Raw genomic sequence first — 17,047 nt, forward strand, 5'->3', positions numbered from 1 at the left:
GACGCTGGGTGTGTGTAGTGTGTCATTGCAAAGCCGTGGGCAATGTCATGGACCCCAGTGAACGTCTCAGTAATCCTGCTTTTATATCCTACTGAATATACACTGCTCAAAAAATAAAGGGAACACTAAAATAACACATCCTAGATCTGAATGAATGAAATATTATTATTAAATACTTATTTCTTTACATAGTTGAATGTGCTGACAACAAAATCACACAAAAATGATCAATGGAAATCAAATTGATCAACCCATGGAGGTCTGGATTTGGAGTCACACTCAAAATTAAAGTGGAAAACCACACTACAGGCTGATCCAACGTTGATGTAATGTCCTTAAAACAAGTCAAAATGAGGCGCAGTAGTGTGTGTGGCCTCCATGTGCCTGTATGACCTCCCTACAACGCCTGGGTATGCTCCTGATGAGGTGGCGGATGGTTTCCTGGACTAAAGCATCCGCCAACTCCTGGACAGTCTGTGGTGCAACGTGGCGTTGGTGGATGGAGCGAGACATGATGTCCCAGATGTGCTCAATTGGATTCAGGTCTGGGGAACTGGCGGGCCAGTCCATAGCATCAATGCCTTCCTCTTGCAGGAACTGCTGACACACTCCAGCCACATGAGGTCTAGCATTGTCTTGCATTAGGAGGAACCCAGGGCCAACCGCACCAGCATATGGTCTCACAAGGGGTCTGAGGATGTCATCTCGGTACCTAATGGCAGTCAGGCTACCTCTGGCGAGCACATAGAGGGCTGTGCTCCCTCCCAAAGAAATGCCACCCCACACCATGACTGACCCACCGGTCATGCTGATGGATGTTGCAGGCAGCAGAACGTTCTCCACGGCGTCTCCAGACTCTGTCACGTCTGTCACGTGCTCAGTGTGAACCTGCTTTCATCTGTGAAGAGCACAGGGCGCCAGTGGCGAATTTGCCAATCTTGGTGTTCTCTGGCAAATGCCAAACGTCCTGCACGGTGTTGGGCTGTAAGCATCGGGCCCTCATACCACCCTCATGGAGTCTGTTTCTGACCGTTTGAGCAGACATGCACATTTGTGGCCTGCTGGAGGTCATTTTGCAGGGCTCTGGCAGTGCTCCTCCTTGCACAAAGGTGGAGGTAGCGGTCCTGCTGCTGGGTTGTTGCCCTCCTACAGCCTCCTCCACGTCTCCTGATGTACTGGCCTGTCTCCTGGTAGCGCCTACATGCTCTGGACACTACGCTGACAGACACAGCAAACCTTCTTGCCACAGCTCGCATTGATGTGCCATCCTGGATGAGCTGCACTACCTGAGCCACTTGTGTGGGTTGTAGACTCCGTCTCATGCTACCACTAGAGTGAAAGCACCGCCAGCAATCAAAAGTGACCAAAACATCAGCCAGGAAGCATAGGAACTGAGAAGTGGTCTGTGGTCACCACCTGCAGAACCACTCCTTTATTGGGGGTGTCTTGCTAATTGCCTATCATTTCCACCTGTTCCATTTGCACAACAGCATGTGAAATGTATTGTCAATCAGTGTTGCTTCCTAAGTGGACAGTTTGATTTCACAGAAGTGTGATTGACTTGGAGTTACATTGTGTTGTTTAAGTGTTCCCTTTATTTTTTTGAGCAGTGTATATAAAAATATAACACTGAAGTATGGTCTCAGTAAACAGACACACACACAGTGAACAGAGACACACACACAGTGAGCAGAGACACACACAGGAACGTAGAGACACACACACAGTGAGCAGAGACACACATACAGGAACATAGAGAGACACACAGGAACATAGAGACACACAGGAACATAGAGACACACAGGAAAATAGAGAGACACACAGGAACATAGAGAGACACACAGGAACATAGAGACACACAGGAACATAGAGACACACAGGAACACACAGACACACAGGAACATAGAGACACACAGGAACATAGAGACACACAGGAACATAGAGACACAAAGGAACATAGAGAGACACAGGAACATAGAGAGACACAGGGACATAGAGACACACAGGAACATAGAGACACACAGGAACATAGAGACACACAGGAACATAGAGACACAGGAACATAGAGACACAGGAACATAGAGAGACACAGGGACATAGAGACACACAGGAACATAGAGACACACAGGAACATAGAGACACACAGGAACATAGAGACACACAGGAACATCGAGACACACAGGAACATAGAGAGACACAGGGACATAGAGACACACAGGAACATAGAGACACACAGGAACATAGAGACACACAGGAACATAGAGACACAGGAACATAGAGACACAGGAACATAGAGAGACACAGGGACATAGAGACACACAGGAACATAGAGACACACAGGAACATAGAGACACACAGGAACATAGAGACACACAGGAACATCGAGACACACAGGAACATAGAGAGACACAGGGACATAGAGACACACAGGAACATAGAGACACACAGGAACATAGAGACACACAGGAACATAGAGACACAGGAACATAGAGACACAGGGACATAGAGACACACAGGAACATAGAGACACACAGGAACATAGAGACACAGGGACATAGAGACACACAGGAACATAGAGACACACAGGAACATAGAGACACGCACAGCGAACAGAGACACACACAGCGAACAGAGAGAGAGAGACACACACAGCGAACAGAGAGAGACACACACAGTGAACAGAGAGAGAGAGAGACACACAGTGAACAGAGAAACACACACAGTGAACAGAGAGAGAGACACACACAGTGAACAGAGAGAGACACACACACAGTGAACAGAGAGACACACACAGTGAACAGAGAGACACACACAGTGAACAGAGAGAGAGACACACACAGTGAACAGAGAGACACACACAGTGAACAGAGAGAGAGACACACACAGTGAACAGAGAGACACACACAGTGAACAGAGAGACACACACAGTGAACAGAGAGAGAGACACACACAGTGAACAGAGAGACACACACAGTGAACAGAGAGACACACACAGTGAACAGAGAGAGAGACACACACAGTGAACAGAGAGACACACACAGTGAACAGAGAGACACAAACAGCGAACAGAGAGACACACACAGTGAACAGAGAGACACACACAGCGAACAGAGAGACACACACAGCGAACAGAGAGACACACACAGCGAACAGAGAGACACACACAGCGAACAGAGAGACACACACAGCGAACAGACACACACACACAGCGAACAGAGAGACACACACAGCGAACAGAGAAACACACACAGTGAACAGAGACACACACACACACACTGACTGACAGATATATGGTCTCATTATGGTGTTTGATGACCGATGCTGAGCTGGTTGATTATGTCGGTGATAAACCTATATGAAGGGCCCTGATAGGCTGATTGGCTCATTAAGATATGTATTGATTGGTCGGCTGATGGAGGTATTGACCATGTGTGTGTGTGCCTCCCGGTGTGTGTGTGTGCGTTTGTATGTGTATGTGTGTGTGTGTGTGTTCCAGTTGGTGGAGCCCCTGACCCCTAGCGGCACGGCCCCCAACCAGGCCCAGCTTCGTATCCTCAAAGAGACAGAGCTAAAGAGGGTTAAGATCCTCGGCTCGGGAGCCTTCGGCACCGTCCACAAGGTACGGTTGCTTGTGCCTCTGTTTGTGATTGTGCCTCTGTGTGTGAGTGTGCCTCTGTTTGTGAGTGTGTCTCTGTTTGTGATTGTGCCTCTGTTTGTGAGTGTGTCTCTGTTTGTGAGTGTGCCTCTCTTTGTGAGTGTGTCTCTGTTTGTGAGTGTGCCTCTGTTTGTCTATTTGTGATTGTGCCTCTGTTTGTGAGTGTGCCTCTGTTTGTCTGTTTGTGATTGTGCCTCTGTTTGTGAGTGTGCCTCTGTTTGTCTGTTTGTGATTGTGCCTCTGTTTGTGAGTGTGCCTCTGTTTGTGAGTGTGCCTCTGTTTGTGAGTGTGCCTCTGTTTGTGAGTGTGTCTCTGTTTGTGAGGGTGCCTCTGTTTGTGAGTGTGCCTCTGTTTGTGAGTGTGCCTCTGTTTGTGAGTGTGCCTCTGTTTGTGAGTTTGCCTCTGTTTGTGAGTGTGCCTCTGTTTGTGAGTGTGCCTCTGTTTGTGAGTGTGCCTCTGTGTGTGAGTGTGCCTCTGTTTGTGAGTGTGCCTCTGTTTGTGAGTGTGCCTCTGTTTGTGAGTGTGCCTCTGTTTGTGATTGTGCCTCTGTTTGTGATTGTGCCTCTGTTTGTGAGTGTGCCTCTGTTTGTGAGTGTGCCTCTGTTTGTGAGTGTGCCTCTGTTTGTGATTGTGCCTCTGTTTGTGAGTGTGCCTCTGTTTGTGAGTGTGTCTCTGTTTGTGAGTGTGCCTCTGTTTGTGAGTGTGCCTCTGTTTGTGAGTGTGTCTCTGTTTGTGATTGTGCCTCTGTTTGTGAGTGTGCCTCTGTTTGTGAGTGTGTCTCTGTTTGTGAGTGTGTCTCTGTTTGTGAGTGTGCCTCTGTTTGTGAGTGTGCCTCTGTTTGTGAGTGTGCCTCTGTTTGTGAGTGTGCCTCTGTTTGTGAGTGTGCCTCTGTTTGTGAGTGTGCCTTTCCTTATTTTGCCTGTAATTATTTTGCCTGTAATTATTTTTGGTTCATGGATCTGTCCTGATATGATGGATGACAGTGTGACTGTGTTTAATACTGTGTATGACTGTGTGTAATACTGTGTATGACTGTGTAATACTGTGTATGACTGTGTGTAATACTGTGTATGACTGTGTGTAATACTGTGTATGACTGTGTGTAATACTGTGTGATACTGTGTATGACTGTGTGTAATACTGTGTATGACTGTGTGTAATACTGTGTATGACTGTGTATGACTGTGAGTAATACTGTGTATGACTGTGTGTATGACTGTGTGTAATACTGTGTATGACTGTGTGTAATACTGTGTATGACTGTGTGTAATACTGTGTATGACTGTGTGTAATACTGTGTATGACTGTGTAATACTGTGTATGACTGTGTGTAAGACTGTGTAATACTGTGTATGACTGTGTGTAATACTGTGTATGACTGTGTGTAATACTGTGTATGACTGTGTGTAATACTGTGTGTAATACTGTGTATGACTGTGTGTAATACTGTGTGTAATACTGTGTATGACTGTGTGTAATACTGTGTATGACTGTGTGTAATACTGTGTATGACTGTGAGTGGCTGTCTTTTTTCATTATTTCTGACATTACTTCTATTCTCTGAGATTGTGGGAAGGGTTTATGTGTCTCCTTTCAGTGTGTTAAAGTGTGTCGATATGTCCATAGGAGTTTGTGTTTAACAGTGGTAACTCTCAGTGCCTGTGTATTTCAGGGTATCTGGGTCCCAGAGGGAGAGACAGTAAAGATCCCAGTGGCCATAAAGATCCTGAACGAGGCTACAGGGCCCAAAGCAAACGTGGAGTTCATGGACGTGAGTATTACACCACAACTGTGTGTGTGTGTGTGTGTGTGTGTGTGTGTGTGTGTGTGTGTGTGTGTGTGTGTGTGTGTGTGTGTGTGTGTGTGTGTGTGTGTGTGTTCGTGTGTGTATTACACACATATAATATTGTCTTCTCTGAGGTATTAGTTGAGCTCATTCCATCTTCTGAAACCTCAGTCTAGTCAGGTTGATCAGTTCAGCCCAGAAACTCCTCCCCCCTGCTTAATGCCTGGCATGTAGTCTAATGCACCAGGTCTGTTCACACCACCAGGTGTGTATATGGCATACAGCCTTGTCTGGGTCACTGGGTAGAGGGTATGCAGGGAAGAGGACAGAGGGAGAGGGGGTAGAAGCCCTTGACTTGCCTTTGAGCCAAGCCTGGGTTGGGGGTAGGATAGAGGACGGGGTAGGATAGAGGATGGGGTAGGATAGAGGATGGGGTAGGGGTAGAGGATGGGGTATGGAATCGAGGATGGGGTAGGGGTTAGAGGATTGGGTAGGGGTTAGAGGATTGGATAGGGGTTAGAGCATTGGGTAGAGAATCGAGGATGGGGTAGGGATTATAGGATTGGGTAGGGGTTAGAGGATTGGGGAGGGGTTAGAGGATTGGATAGGGGTTAGAGGATTGGGTAGAGAATCAAGGATGGGGTAGGGATTATAGGATGGGGAAAGGTTAGAGGTTGGGGTAGGGATTATAGGATGGGGTAGGGTTAGAGGTTGGGGTAGGGTTAGAGGATTGGGTAGGGTTAGAGGATGGGGTAGGGTTAGAGGATGGGGTAGGGATTATAGGATGGGGTAGGGTTAGAGGATGGGGTAGGGTTAGAGGATGGGGTAGGGTTAGAGGATGGGGTAGAGAATAGAGGATGGGGTAGGGTTAGAGGATTGGGTAGGGTTAGAGGATGGGGTAGGGTTAGAGGATTGGGTAGAGAATAGAGGATGGGGTAGGGTTAGAGGATTGGGTAGGGTTAGAGGATGGGGTAGGGATTATAGGATGGGGTAGGGTTAGAGGATGGGGTAGGGTTAGAGGATGGGGTAGGGTTAGAGGATTGGGTAGGGTTAGAGCACATATGTCAGAGTCAAGGCCCGCGGGCCACATCCGGCCCGCAAGAAGGTTTTTTACGGCCCCTGGGATGATCTTGATTTATTATTAGAACCGGCCCGCAGCAAGCCGGCAGCCCGCAGATCTTTTACACGCACCAATACTACATTTCCCACAATGCAAAGGTGACGCACCGAGCAGTAGGCTGCTTCATTTCAATATTTATTGGCACAGCAGTCGTCAGCATCACAGTAAAATTAACTTTCAGATACCCATCAAAAATGGCAAAACGGAAGGTGGATACTGAGAACCGGGGGTTTCAAACAAGGTGGGAGTCGGAGTATATGTTCACGAAGGTAGCTGGAAAACCTGTGTGTCTTCTGTGTGGAGAAAGTGTGGCGGTACTGAAAGAGTATAATCTGAGACGACATTATGAAACGAAACACGCGGACAAAAACAAGAATATGGACATGGAACAAAGGCTACAAAAGGCAGAGGAATTAAAACGAGGCCTCAAATCTCGACAGGCTCTGTTCAAAAAAAGCCAAATCACAAGGCCAGGCTGCTGTCAAGGCCAGTTTTATTTTGGCAGAAGAGATCGCTAAATCAGCCCGGCCATTTACGGAGGGGATTTCATCAAAAACTGCATGATTAAAGTTTGTGACGAAGTTTGCCCAGAAAAAAGGCAACTCTTTTTAAATGTGAGTCTGAGCAGAAACACCATTGCCGAGAGAGTAGACCAGTTGTCCATCAATCTAAAAGAGCAGCTTGTGAAAAAGGGAAAAGATTTTATTGCATATTCCTTGGCTGTGGATGAGAGCACCGACATTTCTGACATTGCCCAGTTGTCAATTTTCATCCGCGGAGTGGACTCCAACCTAAGCGTGACAGAGGAGTTTTTGGCTTTACGTCCTATGCATGGCACAACTACGGGGCATGATTTGTATGAAGAGGTGTCAAGATGTGTAAATGAGATGGAGCTGCCTTGGGAAAAACTCGTGGGTTTGACAACCGACGGAGCACCTGCGATGTGTGGACACAGGAGCGGACTGGTGGCGAAGATACGGGAAAAGATGCAAGAGGAAAACGCGACAGGTGAGCTGACAGCTTATCATTGTATCATACACCAGGAAGCGTTGTGCGGTAAAGCCTTGAAAATGGAGCATGTAATGAGCATCATCACGCGCACAGTTAACTTTATCAGAGCCAAAGGTTTGAATCACCGCCAGTTCAAGGCATTTCTGACGGAGTTAGAAACGGAGCATGGTGATTTGCCTTATCACACAGAGGTGCGATGGCTAAGCCAGGGAAAGGTGCTTCAAAGATGTTTCGAGCTTCGTGAGGAGATTTGTCTGTTCTTGGACAGCAAAGGGAAAGACACAACACAACTCCGAGACGAAATGTTTCTGTGTGAAATGGCTTTTCTGTGTGACATTACGAGTCATCTGAATGCAATAAACTTGCAGCTGCAGGGTCGGGATCGTGTCATCTCTGATATGTACAGTACAGTGAAGGCATTTAAAACCAAACTGACTCTGTGGGAGACGCAGATGCGGAAAGAAAATTTGAGCCACTTTCCCAGCTGCCAGACCATGAAAGAGAAGCTCTCTACCAGTGCGTTCCCGAGCACACAGTTGGCTGATAAAATAGGTATGCTTGCCGCTGACTTTCGACGCCGATTTGCTGACTTTGAAGCACAAAAAAGCAGGTTGGAACTGCTCGGTAACCCATTTGCTGTTGACGTGGAAAGCTCACCACCAAACCTCCAAATGGAGTTGATTGACCTCCAATGCAATGATGCACTGAGGGCAAAATATGCGGCAGTGGGTGCTGCGGAGTTCGCCCGTTTCCTCCCGGCACAATGCCCCAGCTGCGCATCCAGGCTGCTCAAACGTTGTCTATGTTTGGCAGCACATACCTGTGTGAACAACTGTTTTCTTTGATGAACCTGAACAAAACATCACACAGAAGTCGACTTACTGCTGAACACCTCCACTCAATTCTGAGGATTTCTTCAGCTCAGAGCCTTACCCCGAACATTGATGAACTTGTGGAAAAGATGGGACACCACCAAGTATCACCCTCAACCTCAAACAAGTGAACATTACTGTGCAATCACATATTTAGAGTTTTTACTCAGTTCAAGTTTAAAAGTTAAAATTTAATATTTGTTTTCACTGCATGTTACTTCTCCTTAAACAAAGTGTTGTTTTTGATTAATAGATTTTTGCACTTTATTTTTTGTATTTCAATCCAATTATATTTTAAAAATATTTCAGTTGAGTGGATGATAGAAAATTGCTATTATTGTTTTTTCTTTGAAGTAAATTTAGCCCACTTTTGCTAAAATAGAAAATATAGTCTACTGATGGTGCCTTGAATACCGGTTTCTTTCATTTAATGTTCATGTTATGGGGATATTTATATAAAGGAAATTTGTCTTTTGTGTCTGTTGAAAATTAAAGATTACTGACAGAGCCATAAGAAAATATTGCTTTATTTATCTGATCATATTGTAATATATTTGTTAGGTTTTCAGTAGGTTCAATTAGGTTCACTAGACTATATGCGTCATTTAAAAAATTTTCAATGAACATTCGAACAGTCCGGCCCTCGTCTTGTAGCTGATTTTTTTATTTGGCCCTCCGTCCATTTGACTTTGACACCCCTGGGTTAGAGGATGGGGTAGGGTTAGAGGATGGGGTAGGGTTAGAGGATGGGGTAGGGATTATAGGATGGGGTAGGGTTAGAGGATGGGGTAGGGTTAGAGGATGGGGTAGGGTTAGAGGTTGGGGTAGGGATTATAGGATGGGGTAGAGAATAGAGGATGGGGTAGGGTTAGAGGATGGGGTAGAGAATAGAGGATGGGGTAGGGATTATAGGATGGGGTAGGGTTAGAGGATTGGATAGGGGTTAGAGGATTGGGTAGAGAATAGAGGATGGGGTAGGGTTAGAGGATGGGGTAGGGTTAGAGGATGGGGTAGGGTTAGAGGATTGGGTAGGGTTAGAGGATTGGGTAGGGTTAGAGGATGGGGTAGGGATTATAGGATTGGGTAGGGTTAGAGGATGGGGTAGGGTTAGAGGATGGGGTAGGGTTAGAGGATTGTGTAGGGTTAGAGGATGGGGTAGGGTTAGAGGATGGGGTAGGGTTAGAGGATTGGGTAGGGTTAGAGGATGGGGTAGGGTTAGAGGATGGGGTAGGGTTAGAGGATGGGGTAGGGTTAGAGGATTGGGTAGGGTTAGAGGATGGGGTAGGGTTAGAGGATGGGGTAGGGATTATGGGATGGGGTAGGGGATAGAGGATTGGGTAAGGGTTAGAGGATGGGGTAAGGGTTAGAGGATGGGGTATGTGTGTGTGTGTGTGTTGGAATAGTTGGAATAATTCATGTGAATGAATGATTATATTAACAACTCTATATTACTCATAAAGACACTCATGAACACTATCATAAACTTAAACACACGCACAGCTTTGCATCCCTGGGGCTGTGCCAGTCTATCACTGGGGCTGTGCCAGTCTATCACTGGGGCTGTGCCAGTCTATCCCTGGGGCTGTGCCAGTCTATCCCTGGGGCTGTGCCAGTCTATCCCTGGGGCTGTGCCAGTCTATCACTGGGACTGTGCCAGTCTATCACTGGGGCTGTGCCAGTCTATCCCTGGGCCTGTGCCAGTCTATCCCTGGGGCTGTGTGTGTGTGTGTGTGTGTGTGTGTGTGTGTGTGTGTGTGTGTGTGTGTGTGTGTGTGTGTGTGTGTGTGTGTGTGTGCGTGGGGAAGCAGAGAAGTCAGGGGGCTGGTAATGGAGGTCACCGCTTAGGAGGATGAGAGAGATATCCCCAGACACACACTCTCATCACACACACACACACCTCCTCATATATATTATCCCTCATATCCTAGTACAGTCCCTTCTAACAACTGTCAGAGCCTCCTGTCACAAAGCCACTTGTTTTCCTCCTGTGTGAGTGTCTGATTCAGACTTCCACGACCATATTTGGCTGTACTCTGGGCTTGTATAATGTGCTTTAGTTTTATGAAGTGTAGATGTAATGCTGCTACTTTACCCCGGTGTTAAATCAGGGCACTGTCGGTGCCAAAAGGACCTCTCTACTGCCTGCACTGTGCCGGGATTCATCTACTCTCCACCGCTGAACCACTCTCACCTCCTTTAGAATCTAAATGTAAAGGCCCTTCATCTACTCTCCACCGCTGAGCCACTCTCACCTCCTTTAGAATCTAAATGTAAAGGCCCTTCATCTACTCTCCACCGCTGAGCCACTCTCACCTCCTTTAGAATCTAAATGTAAAGGCCCTTCATCTACTCTCCACCGCTGAGCCACTCTCACCTCCTTTAGAATCTAAATGTAAAGGCCCTTCATCTACTCTCCACCGCTGAGCCACTCTCACCTCCTTTAGAATCTAAATGTAAAGGCCCTTCATCTACTCTCCACCGCTGAGCCACTCTCACCTCCTTTAGAATCTAAATGTAAAGGCCCTTCATCTACTCTCCACCGCTGAGCCACTCTCACCTCCTTTAGAATCTAAATGTAAAGGCCCTTCATCTACTCTCCACCGCTGAGCCACTCTCACCTCCTTTAGAATCTAAATGTAAAGGCCCTTCATCTACTCTCCACCGCTGAGCCACTCTCACCTCCTTTAGAATCTAAATGTAAAGGCCCTTCATCTACTCTCCACCGCTGAGCCACTCTCACCTCCTTTAGAATCTAAATGTAAAGGCCCTTCATCTACTCTCCACCGCTGAGCCACTCTCACCTCCTTTAAAATCTAAATGTAAAGGCCCTTCATCTACTCTCCACCGCTGAACCACTCTCACCTCCTTTAGAATCTAAATGTAAAGGCCCTTCATCTACTCTCCACCGCTGAGCCACTCTCACCTCCTTTAGAATCTAAATGTAAAGGCCCTTCATCTACTCTCCACCGCTGAGCCACTCTCACCTCCTTTAGAATCTAAATGTAAAGGCCCTTCATCTACTCTCCACCGCTGAGCCACTCTCACCTCCTTTACAATCTAAATGTAAAGGCCCTTCATCTACTCTCCACCGCTGAGCCACTCTCACCTCCTTTAGAATCTAAATGTAAAGGCCCTTCATCAATCAAGCCCCCAGAAGCTTCAAAATACCCTGCTCTTTGTGCAGAGAATGTAGAAGTCAGCCAGGATGTGTGTAACTAGAGTAGAAGTCAGCCAGGATGTGTGTAACTATAGTAGAAGTCAGCCAGGATGTGTGTAACTATAGTAGAAGTCAGCCAGGCTGTGTGTAACTAGAGTAGAAGTCAGCCAGGCTGTGTGTAACTAGAGTAGAAGTCAGCCAGGCTGTGTGTAACTGGAGTAGAAGTCAGCCAGGATGTGTGTAACTATAGTAGAAGTCAGCCAGGATGTGTGTAACTATAGTAGAAGTCAGCCAGGCTGTGTGTAACTAGAGTAGAAGTCAGCCAGGCTGTGTGTAACTAGAGTAGAAGTCAGCCAGGCTGTGTGTAACTATAGTAGAAGTCAGCCAGGCTGTGTGTAACTAGAGTAGAAGTCAGCCAGGATGTGTGTAACTAGAGTAGAAGTCAGCCAGGCTGTGTGTAACTAGAGTAGAAGTCAGCCAGGCTGTGTGTAACTAGAGTAGAAGTCAGCCAGGCTGTGTGTAACTATAGTAGAAGTCAGCCAGGATGTGTGTAACTAGAGTAGAAGTCAGCCAGGCTGTGTGTAACTAGAGTAGAAGTCAGCCATAGAGGGAGGTTGTGTGTAGCTAGAGAGAAGATAGAGGGAGGCTGTGTGTAACTAGAGAGAAGATAGAGGGAGGCTGTGTGTAACTAGAGAGAAGATAGAGGGAGGCTGTGTGTAGCTAGAGAGAAGATAGAGGGAGGCTGTGTGTAGCTAGACAGAAGATAGAGGGATGCTGTGTGTAACTAGAGAGAAGATAGAGGGAGGCTGTGTGTAACTAGAGAGAAGATAGAGGGAGGCTATGTGTAACTAGAGAGAAGATAGAGGGAGGCTGTGTGTAACTAGAGAGAAGATAGAGGGAGGCTGTGTGTAGCTAGAGAGAAGATAGAGGGAGGCTGTGTGTAGCTAGAGAGAAGATAGAGGGAGGCTGTGTGTAGCTAGAGAGAAGATAGAGGGAGGCTGTGTGTAACTAGAGAGAAGATAGAGGGAGGCTGTGTGTAGCTAGAGAGAAGATAGAGGGAGGCTGTGTGTAGCTAGAGAGAAGATAGAGGGAGGCTGTGTGTAGCTAGAGAGAAGATAGAGGGAGAAATAATGGTGAATGGTTGTCGGTCAAGGGTGTCTGTGACACCTACACACACACCCTGCCATTCACTACACTACACTACACTATACTACACTACACTACACTGCACTACACTACACTACACTACACTACACTGCACTGCACTGCACTGCACTGCACTACACTACACTAAACTAAACTACACTACACCATAACACTTGTATTTCCCCTTCCACCTGTGTGCACTTGGCTGTTTGCTCTGTATACTCCTCCATCCACAGTGTTCTGTCAGATTCCCCCAGGCCTGAGTCCCTATCTATCCCCACCAGGAGGCTCTGATTATGGCCAGCATGGAGCACCCCCACCTGGTCCGTCTCCTGGGGGTCTGCCTGAGCCCCACCACACAGCTGGTCACCCAGCTCATGCCCCACGGCTGCCTCCTCGACTACGTCCACGAACACAAGGACAACATCGGCTCTCAACTGCTGCTCAACTGGTGTGTCCAGATCGCCAAGGTAGGATGGCACTGGGGCTGTCATGAGGGAGGGTGTGTGTTTGTGAGTGTGTTTGCGTGTTCGGTCAGTGTTCAGCGCAATTCAGAGTCCACAGACGCAGAGATGTGACAGTCCATCGTCCCATTGTGACATAGCTACGTGGCTCTACCACCATCCACGGGAGGCACAGCCGACCGCGCACCTCCCAAAATTCACAACCATCCCGACTCCATCTACAAGTCCTCTATTCATTTCAATGTGTAACAGCTGGAAAAATAGCTTGAACCAAAACTGAGAATTCAAAAAGTATGAAAGCCAACGGTCCAATATACTAGAACACAGCTGTGTGATACACCTACACATTTTGGACTTTGATAGGCGTTTTACACTTGAGCTGAATGATCTTAAATCCATAGAACCATAGAACACCATGGTTATACCTGAGGAATGCTATCACTCTCCCACAACCATTACCCAACAATATCAATATCACCACTTCTTTACCAATAAGTGACAGAATCCAGAACCACAATTTCTCTCTCTCTCTCTCTCTCTCTCTCTCTCTCTCTCTCTCTCTCTCTCTCTCTCTGTTGCTATCTCTCTCTCTCTCTCTCTCTCTCTCTCTCTGTCTGTCTCTAGCTCTCTCTCGCTGTCTCTCCGTCTCCCTCTCCCTCTCTCTCTGTCTCTGTCTCTCTCTCCGTCTCTCTCTCTCTCTCTCTCTCTCTCTCTCTCTCTCTCTCTCCGTCTCCCTCTCTCTCTCTCTCTCTCTCTCTCTCTCTGTCTGCCTCTCTCTCTGTCTCCCTCTCTGTCTCTCTCCCTCTCTCTCTCTCTCTCTGACACTGTATCAGGTATGGTTTGAGTTCCCCTATTAGAGCAGCATTAGACAGTCATTCACCAGCTCTCCGCAGGCTGTCAGTGATAAGAGGCCTGCAGGCTAACGTGCTGCTATCGCCGGCTAGCTCCCATCCCCTCCACTCCCTGTGATGGATGATTTAAATGAGCTTGAGGAACAGAGTACTTAAGCAGGTACTTATTGAAGTAATTGGATTCGATTTAACTTGTGGTGGGGAGAGCGGCTGGAGAACTGGGGGAAGGTGTGGGAAAGGGAGAGGGATATGGGGGTTGTAGGGTCGACAGGGAGGAGATGACCCTTACCATTATGGCATTCAGTTGAATAGGGAGTACGGCATCCGTATTAGGATGAGGATAGAGGATGTCCTAATATGGATGATGTACTTACCATTCACCACTCAGCCACTCCCCATAGAAGTAGGGACGAGGAAGGAATGGTGAAGAGTGAGCTTGTATCAGGCTAAAGGCTGTTCTGCACGGAAGCATTTGATCGTTTTTGATAATCCTTCATTGGAAAATGGTAATGTAATGATGTGAAGGTAGCCTGCTGTAGTCACTGATTCTCTGATAGACTGTTTTATATCACCCAATAAATCAATGAAGAAATCTGTAACACAATGCGTTGTTTACCCAGTCATTTACCCCCACATGTTGTGGCCAACAGTGGCACCTGTGGCTGAGAAAAAATGTCATGAAATGTAAGGAAAAAAATGTTAGATGATCCTCCCACCCTCCTCTGGCTTGCCGTACATTATTCCAGAGTTGTTCCTCAAGGTCAACCTGAAGAGATTAGAAATCTCATTGGCCACCTCTTCTTGACCTCAAGTACCTTCTGGATCCATCTCATTGGCCAACTGTTTCTCTCCTCAGACATCCCAATCACAGACACATGAACATACCTTCACATGAACATACACACATATGAACATACACACACATGGATATACACACACATGGACATACGCATGTACGCCCACACACACACACACACACACACACACATAGGCCCCACCCGTGCTGTAATGGTGGGGAACCCTGCAGCGAGAGAGAGAGAGGGAGAGAGAGGGAGAGAGAGGGAGAGAGAGAGAGAGAGAGAGAGAGAGAGAGAGAGAGAGAGACAGTGTACACCATGTGTATCCCGTACATACGACTAATAACATTTTAACTTGTAAATACAAACATAAAAATCGCAAGAAATCTGTATTGATAAAAAAATATCCATTCTCAGCATCAACAAAACTCTGTCTATCCTCTATCTTGTTAGGTGTGTTCAGGTGTGTTGTCCGTGCCCACTAAATGTCCACACCTGATATTAATGAGTACTTGTTTCCTTTGAAATGGGGTCTGTTTGAATAGACTAAAATGAACAACTTGTATGAGTAAATAAATATTTCATGCTCCATCCTGGTTGCACAGTGGAACAATTACATGGACAGAGAAGATCATTGGTTTGAATCTCACTGATGGAGTGACAATAAAAAAGAAGTGTGACATGATTAATGCCTCAGGAAACGCATTCCTGAATCATTCAGTGAAAGTTATAAGGAAGTTATTCAAAACATCCAAATAGCCTATAATTTCTGTTCTCAGAGGGTTAAATAAAACCTCCCAGGAAAACTTTCAAGGAACCAGAGTAAAACATTCTCAGAACCACTGCAACCTAAAAATAAACGTTCCCAGGACAGGTGAAATGTCCATGCCTCCCTCTATCTCCATCCCTCACTGCCCAACTCCCTCCAACTCTCTCGCTCTCTCCCTCCATTCCTGCCTCCCAACCTCTAGCCATTTCCCTCTCACCCTCTCCTCCCTCCCTCCCCCCCCCTCCCTCTCTCCTCCCCTCTCACCCTCTCTTCCCTCCCTCCCTCCCTCCCTCTCTTCCCTCCCTCCCTCCATCTATCTCTCCCTCCCTCTCTCCATCTCTCCATCCCTCCCCACCCTGGTGGCCGAAAGGTCAAAGACTGCTCTATTTCTCTCGTTAAAGACTGCTGTAGTCTGTCCCCATGAGGCCCAGCGATGCTACCCGACTACAAACTGAGAGCTAAAAATAGAGTTTAAAAAGAGAGAGATAAAAACGTGTTTGAGATTAGATTAGCTGAGAAGACATTAAACCTCCAGCACAGGGAACTTTCCAATGCATAAAGTAGACTGGATCAACTAGGCATTTGTGAAACGAGGCAATGGGTGACGGGTCTCCCTCTCGCTCCAGTCAGCCTTTCCCATTCCAGAGTGGAATAATATTCATGTGATAGTTAGGTTTGGGTGTATTGTAATGAGGAAGTCAATCACTGATTTAAACATGGGGATGGAGATGGTGGTGTGACTTGGCTCCCTCTCTTCCATGCTGCATGGGCACAGTGCTGATGGAATGGACTCCATCTCTCTGTCCCACAGATAAACAGGGAAGGGCTGGAGCAAAGCCTAGGACTGGATCTGGGGCTTTGAAACAAAACCAGGGAAATCAGAAATACTGTGAAGCATATAGACTTACTTGCTTGCACCTTATCCAGGAAAACACCTAAATCGTCTCAGTCTGACAGCACCATCCACAGACATTTCAGCTTCCACAACTAGGTCTCAAACTCGCTGTCTATCAGTCTTCTCTAATAATCTCTGCACACACATTTTCCAAACCATTCTGCCAGTTAGTGTAGCAGCATAGCCTCCATGCTAACCTCCTCTAAATAGCATAGCAGCATAACGTCCATGCTAACTTCATTTAGTTAGCGTAGCAGCATAGCCTCAATGTTAACTTCCTCTAGTTAGTGTAGTAGCATATCCTCCATGCTAACTTCCTCTAGTTAGTGTAGTAGCATATCCTCCATGTTAACTTCCTCTAGTTAGCATAGTAGCATATCCTCCATGTTAACTTCCTCTAGTTAGTGTAGTAGCATATCCTCCATGTTAACTTCCTCTAGTTAGTGTAGTAGCATATTCTCCATGTTAACTTCCTCTAGTTAGTGTAGTAGCATATCCTCCATGCTAACTTCCTCTAGTTAGTG

The 17,047-nt window shown here is 46.7% G+C and overlaps 1 pseudogene; it reads left to right on the forward strand.

The window, feature by feature from the left end:
* LOC115127351 (receptor tyrosine-protein kinase erbB-4-like) overlaps positions 1-13,325 on the forward strand; it is a 219,139-nt pseudogene extending 205,814 nt beyond the window's left edge.
* The last annotated feature ends 3,722 nt before the right edge of the window (positions 13,326-17,047 follow it).

The sequence above is a fragment of the Oncorhynchus nerka genome, linkage group LG2 (genome assembly GCF_034236695.1).
Source record: "Oncorhynchus nerka isolate Pitt River linkage group LG2, Oner_Uvic_2.0, whole genome shotgun sequence".
Classification (NCBI taxonomy): domain Eukaryota; kingdom Metazoa; phylum Chordata; class Actinopteri; order Salmoniformes; family Salmonidae; genus Oncorhynchus; species Oncorhynchus nerka.